Source organism: Mauremys reevesii, linkage group 12 (assembly GCF_016161935.1).
Source record: "Mauremys reevesii isolate NIE-2019 linkage group 12, ASM1616193v1, whole genome shotgun sequence".
In the NCBI taxonomy this organism is placed as follows: domain Eukaryota; kingdom Metazoa; phylum Chordata; order Testudines; family Geoemydidae; genus Mauremys; species Mauremys reevesii.
Genome location: NC_052634.1, coordinates 27,118,893 through 27,125,918, shown reverse-complemented (window position 1 = coordinate 27,125,918; position 7,026 = coordinate 27,118,893). Strand labels below are relative to the sequence as shown.

Sequence of the window (7,026 nt, the reverse complement as noted above, 5' to 3'; positions counted from 1 at the left end):
CCTAGAGCATTGGGCCACCATGTGGACGTTTCATTTCCGACCTCAGTTTCACACAGAGACAAAATTTCCTTTACACAGATCCATGAACAGCAAAACCTCCCTGTGTCTCTGGTCTGAGCCAGGGCATTCGATTCCAGTGAACCCTTCTCTCCTGCAATGGAGACGGTCAGACTGAGGGGACGTGGCACCTGCATCCCTGCCAGGGAGATATTGGCTCGGCTCTTTCTTTCTGCTGCTGCTGTTAGTCCATGAAACATCAAGGGTGAAATGCAAGACTGAATTCACGCACCAGCCCTCAGTGCCCCAGAGAAATCCTGCCCCCTGCTATTGGAACGATGTGCTGGAGATTTGACTAGGAAAGGGACTGTCTGAATTGTCAGAGTGGGGAATGAACAACAATCTACAGCAACGTCATTCACACAAACACACTCTCATCCTGCTCCAACCGGAAGGGAAATGGGCAGGAATTCTCGCTGTTCAGCCAAGGACACTCTTACACTAACGCAGCCGTGAGTGTGCTGGGGAAGCTGGTCTGAGCAAACAATTTGAAGTGACAATTCTGTGAGAACAGAATCATCATATAGTGGAACAACTGTAGCTTAAGTAGTTGTGGCCGAGTGGTTAAGGCGATGAACCACAAATCCATTGTGGGTCTCCCTGCGCAGGTTCAAATCCTGCCAACTACGCAAGCTCTATGTTGCTGTTGTTATTATAGTCTTAGTACCTGAGCATCCACAGTGCAAACTGGAGCCAGATCTAGTTTCACTCTGTCTACACTTAAAATGCTGCTGTGGCACTGCTATAGCACTTTGGAGTAGACAGTGATTGGAGAGGTTTTCCCATCCCTGTAATAGCTACATGGACAAAACCATTCTTCCTTTTCTTTAGCACTAGCTAACCAGGGCTTAGGTCACCTTAACTCTATGGGTTTGGGGGGGGGGTGGTCACACCTTGAGAGATGTCGCTCTGCCAGTTCAGTGCCCAGCGTACACCAGCCCTTAGATCCCTCTTGGTATTTCAAAGCAGGCACTGACCTGTGAGAGGAAAACATCAGCTCACAAACACAGAGACTGAATTCCCCACATTTAATCTCGCTGCACTTTCCAGAAAGTCACAAAATTCAATTCATTCTTGCTAGGACAGAGAAAAAATAAGTGACATTAAGTTTTTGGCTTGGGTAAATAAAATTAAATGTTTAATCAATATAGTAAAAAAATCTGTACTGATTCTTCTAACTAACACCACAGCGTGAAATAGGAACAGAGACAAATCTTGTCAGTGACGACTAATTTCACAAATGATCTTCCCATTATTAATTTCCACGCTGCCCCCCATTGGAGGTCTGGGCATCGCCAGTGTCATTGCTCTGCATTCACCTTCCCCTTGGAATTGCTCTCGGACATTCGCCTTCCTCGGCAGCGTGGGGCTCGGGTCATTTGCTGGAGGATTCCCTGCACCTTGAGGTCTTTAAGCCACGATTTGAGGACTTCAATAACTCAGACATAGCTTAGGGGTTTGTTACAGGAGTGGGTGGGTGAGATTCTGGGGCCTGTATTGTGCAGGAGGTCAGACTAGATGATCATAATGGTCCCTTCTGACCTTAAGTCTATGAATCTAGTCCCAAATTTGGAAAATTGTGCAGTTCAGAATGTGAATAGTGACCTCGTCTCCTTCCTGCACCTGCTCTACATTGCTCCACAGCAGCTTCTCCCCCTGCAGAGTCACCCCAGTATGGCAGTGCAGCCGCCCAGTGTTCAGCAGGGGCCTCTGGCAAGGACAGTGGGTGCAGCTAACAGCCCGGTGTGCCTGGCCGTGAGGCAGCTGTAAGAAAGCAACACCCCCCCCGCCAGAAGTAGAGACTGAATTCCCCAACTATAACATCATGACCCCCTGTAGAAAGCCACACGTGTCAGTTGTATTTTCACAGGGAGATGCAAAAATCAAGTGACACCAATTTTTAAGTTGAGTAAATAAAGTTGAGGAGATAGTTATTAACCTCACAAAAATACACTAAAGATCCCTCAACATGACCCATGAAGGTGAAATATGAACAGAGACAAACCTTGTCAGCAAAGGCTCATTTACCAAACGATCCTCAAATAGTTACTATTCCCACCCCTCCTCCGCAGGAGCTCTGTGCAGTGTAACTGTTCTGCAGGCAGCTTCCCATAAAATGTTGTTGTGGGACATTCCCAGGCCTGGAAATGTACCAACGACAGAATTTGAAGAGCAAACCTGGCTCCCTGCACCAGGCGGGATTTGAGAGTTTTGTCTTTGTCAATAGTACAGACGCCAGGGGCAGGACTCCAGGCTCTGCTTGAGGGATCCTGGCCCAGGGGCTGGAGGGGAGAAAGGATTGTAGATTCTCACCTGCGCTCTAGAGAGGAGGTAATAAGTGAAGGGGGCCTTTTTGACTCTGCCCCTCCTCAGTGTCCCCAGGGCTGGACTACAGGCCAAATGAGGGGGTGACACCACTTCGTTAATGAAAACCAGTGCTCCAGGTGAGGCTTGAACTCACAACCTCAGCATAGCTCCTCTCAGCACTGCTCTATAAGTACTGTGCGCTAACCAATTGCGCCACTGGAGCACCTGTCCAGTGTGATTCTCCCAGTTCCCTAGGTTGATACAGCCAAGGAGTGACCCCAAAACATTCTCAGTGGAGCTGAGAGCCGGTAGCGACAAGTGTTGTACTCGGTGGGGTGGATTCTTCTTAAGGGTTCCAGGCCCCATTTGACCCTTTTGTTCTTCCCTGTGTAATAACAGAGCTGATTAAGACTCAATGGAGAGTCTTGCTGCAGACCAACGGATCTGAAATCACTGATAACCAGCTCTAAGCATTAGTCCTGCTTTGGGACAGTGTCTCTCATGCAAGAAACTGCCCAGTCTGCGCTAGCAGTGAGGCTCCCTCACTAACAGCTGAAATCAGGGAGAGCTGTGTGAAGTGCAGGGCCCCAGGGGTGCCTGAACAGGGGGGAACAACACCCCAGGACTTTTAAAAATGGGAGGGCTCTGCCTTGCCACTTTGTAATGACCGTAAGGGCGAGTGAGGGTGGGGAGGGGGTGGAGAGCAGTGAGCGGGAGGCGTGGTCTGGGGGTAAGAGGCAGCGTAGGAGGGGAGCGTGGGGGAGAGGGGTGGGGCAGGGGCGTGGAGTTGAGTAGAAGGGGTGGGGCTACTGTTCGGGGTCTGAGGCCACTACTTTTAGGAAGCCTGTTCCGCTCCTGGTGGGACCACAAGACGTCCCAGAGCAGAGAGGGTGGCCAGCAGAGCAGTGACAGGGTGGAACGGCAAGTGGCCGGCAATGTGGCCAGACAGCGGAGGGAGAAAGGGGCTTTCCCCCCAGGAGGTGAGAGGTGAACTCTGGGTTTTCACTGACCCAGGACAGCAGCTGTGGGTGAGGTGCAGTGAAGGGAGGGGCACATCCACAGAGCTTCTGGTGTCTGGATTTAAGAGCCCGAGGCAAAAGGCCACTACCCAGCGCACTGTGGGGGGTGTTTTGCTCATAGTGTTGTGTTATGAATCCTGATTGTGGTGTTTTCCCAAGTTAATACAAGGTGATTATCGTCCTTTTTATTAAAGTTTCTTCCCTGCACTCAGTGGTTGTGAGTGGGGAAAGTATCACCTCTTAGAGGCACCCAGTGGCCAGGGTTAGTTTCCCCAGGTTACTGGGTGGGGGCTTAGGCACATTGTGTGTTGTATTGTTGAAGAGGAGCCCCAAGCACCCAGACAGAAAATTGTAACTTCAACCTTCAGAGTAAGAGCCAGAGGTGCTGCCAGCTGAGCTAGCCAGGCCGGCTAAATGTATTAACCCCTTTCACCGCAAGAGCAAACACACCGGGTACTTCTGTGCTTCTCAGCCGCTGGGAAAAAGCCTCTTGGGGGAAATATCTCCTGCCCCACCGCCAAAAGGAGCCCCTTGAGTGGGAACAGTCAGAGGCCCCACTCAGGGGCTGGCCCTGCTTTCCTACCGCCTTGTGATGCTGGCCGCTGAACGAATGCTGGTCTGTGGGTGGCCTTCAGTGGGGGTTTGGCATAGCAGGGATCAGGCTGGCCGGGTGTCTTTGTGGCCGTCTGCTGGCCACGCATAGGCATGGTCCTGCCCTCCTCTGGCCCTGCCCTCGGTTGCTCTGTGGCTTTTAAGCCTTCCCTTGGAGCTGTCAGCACCAGCTGCCTCTGCTCCAGGTGCCCAGAGGAGGAGAGGTGCTGGGCTCCAGCCTGGGACTCTGCCTCCCTCCTGCCTAGCCCTGACTATGAAGCCTGGCCCTGGCCCTCCTTTCTTCAAGTGCCAGGTGGACAAGAGGTAACATGTGGCTGCAAGCAAAATGGCCAAACTTGTGGGCCTCATGTGATGCAGCAAGAATCCCAACCACCTGGTCAAACCACAGGCATCAGGGTCACAAGTTCTAGAGCCCCAACCAATTTTGGCCATCAGACCTGGCTCCAGTAGGCAAGTCACCCAGCAGGAGGGGAAAGATTTGCTTTTGCACAGCTGGAGACAGGGAAGTTGAGCACTGTGAGCTCCAGGGCTTTACCACAACCCAACACAAGGTCCCACTGAGATTTGAACTCAAATTGCAGGATTCAGAGTCCTGAGTGCTGCCCTTTACACCATGGGACCCGGCGGCTCAGGCATTAGCGGCTGGAGCACGTGGCCGGGCTCCTCATGCTGCACGGGCGGCAGCGGCAGCCGGGACGCGGGGCTGGGATCCCCCGGCGGCTCGGGCAGGGGCCGCCGGGACACGGGCCTGGGATCCCCGGCGGCTCGGGCAGCGGCCGCCGGGCACGGGCCTGGGATCCCCGGCGGCTCGGGCAGCGGCCGCCGAGGCACGGGCCGATCCCCGGCGGCTCGGGCAGCGGCCGCGGGGCACGGGCGGGATCCCCGGCGGCTCGGGCAGCGGCCGCCGGGGCACGGGGCCGGGATCCCCCGGCGGCTCGGGCAGCGGCCGCCGGGGCACGGGGCCGGGATCCCCCGGCGGCTCGGGCAGCGGCAGCCGAAGCACGGGCCGATCCCCGGCTCGGGCAGCGGCCGCGGGGCACGGGCCGAGATCCCGGCGGCTCGGGCAGCGGCAGCCGAGGCACGGAGCAGGAGTCCCCGGGCAGCCCGAGCAGCGGCGTCAGGAGAGCGCCGCGGGGCTCCCCGGTCCGCCCGGGCGGCAGCAGCCGGGGCGCGGGGCCGGGATCTCCCAGCGGCTCAAGCGGCGGCCACTGGGGTGCGGGGCAGGAGTTCCCCGGCGGCTCGAGCGGCGGGGGCGCGCCGCGGGGCCCCCCAGGAAGCGGCAATCGGGCCGCGGGCCAGGAGTCCCGCGGCGGCTCCAGCAGCAGCGGCAGGAGCACGCGGCAGGGCTCCCGGGCTGCTCGGCCGCGGGCGCGGGCGGGATCTCCCGGCGGCTCGGGCGGCCGCCAGGGTGCGGGCCGGGATCCCCGGGCGGCGGCGGCGGCCGGGATCCCAGCGGCTCGGGCAGCGCCACCAAGGCACGGAGCAGGAGTGCCCGGGCAGCCCGAGTAGCGGCGGCAGGAGAGCGCCGCTGGGCTCCCGGTCCGCCAGGCGGCAGCAGCCGGGCACGGGTTCGGGATCTCCGGCGGCTCGGCGGCGGCCGCCGGGCGCGGGCCGGATCCCCAGCGGCTCGGGCGGCGCGCCGGGCGCTGGGCCGATCCCAGCGGCTCGGGCGGCGGCGCCGGATCCCAGCGGCTCGGGCAGCGGCCACCAAGGCACGGAGCAGGAGTCCCGGGCAGCCCGAGTAGCGGCGGCAGGAGAGCGCCGCGGGGCTCCCAGTCCGCCCAGGCGGCAGCAGCAGCCGGGCACGGGTTCGGGATCTCCCGGCTCGGCGGCGGCCGCCGGGCGCGGTGCAGGAGTCCCAGCGGCTCGGGCGGCGGCAGCCGGGCCCACCGGCGGCTCGGGCGGCCGCTGGGGCGCGGGCCGATCTCCGGCGGCTTGGGCGACGGCCGCCGGGGCGTGGGGCAGGGGTCCCCCGGCGGCCCGAGTAGGAGCGGCACGCCGGGGGGCTCCCCCGACCGCCAGGGCAGCAGCAGCTGGGGCACATGGCGGTGCTTCCCCGGCGAGCGCATCGGCCAGGGCATGGGGCAGGGACTCTTCCGTGTCTCAGGCAGTGGCCCGAGTACGCGGTGGGGCTCCCCAGGTAGCCCCTGCAGCAGCGGCGCAGGGCAGGGAACTCCCGGTAGCGGGGCTGTGGGGGGGTCCCCCTGGGGGGTCCGGGGCTGGGGTGTAGTGGGGCACTTACCCATGGGGAGTAGCAGTTGGTCAGTGGGCGTCTCCTCCGGCAGTTGAGGCGGGCGGGAACGCGCTCCAGCTGGTATTAGCGATCACGAGGCTGTAGGTTCCTCCAGCGGTGGGGGGTGCTCTTTCTGTAGCAGCTGGCGCTCGGCAGTCGGGTCGGCTCCTTGCAGCTGCTGGTCATCAGGGAGAGGTTTCTTAGGCTGTGGTTGTTGATGAGTATCCAGGGGTTTGTCTGGCGGCAGGCGGATAGCAGGGTGGTCCACTGGCAGCTGGGCAGCGTGACGCCTGCTCCCCCGTGTGGTGGGGTCTCTCTCCGTTGGTTTTGGGATGCGGGAGCTGCTTGCAGCAGCACCTCGGTCTCCAGACTTCCTGGCTCGGCATGTCCCTGGGACCCTAGGGGCTACTATAGCCGGGAGCCTGTGCAGGGCAGCAGAGTGCTCCTGGACAGGGGTTGGCTCCCTGGGATGTAGTGCAGGAGCCGCAGGGTCCATCTTTTGGGACATTGCCAGGTCCCCTCAGTATAGCATCTCATAGTAAAAGAGATTAAACTGATAAGAACAGACACTATGATTTGATCTTAGCTCTAAGGAGCCAAGAAGCTGTAATTTGACTCGCTTTGTGTCTGCGGTAATATATCAGGACAAAATCATTCCAGTGATTGTGACCCTGGGATTGAGGGGGCTTGGTCTTATTAAAATGTAACTAGCATGTTACACATGTGTTTTTAAAGGTGGCTTCCCCAAGCAATCCCAAGTTGTTCTTCCCACAGATGGCTGATGGGGGGCAGCAGGGG

The 7,026-nt window shown here is 59.1% G+C and overlaps 2 non-coding genes across 2 annotated transcripts; one reads left to right on the top strand and one right to left on the bottom strand.

Annotated features, from left to right (window-relative positions):
• Window positions 1-603: 603 nt before the first annotated feature.
• TRNAC-ACA lies at window positions 604-686 on the top strand. The gene has a single exon. It is a non-coding gene; the product is annotated as a tRNA-Cys (tRNA).
• A 1,807-nt stretch (window positions 687-2,493) lies between these two features.
• On the bottom strand, window positions 2,494-2,587 carry TRNAI-UAU. Its single transcript has 2 exons — window positions 2,550-2,587; window positions 2,494-2,529 (listed from the first exon to the last, which is right to left on the bottom strand). It is a non-coding gene; the product is annotated as a tRNA-Ile (tRNA).
• Between the last annotated feature and the right edge of the window lie 4,439 nt (window positions 2,588-7,026).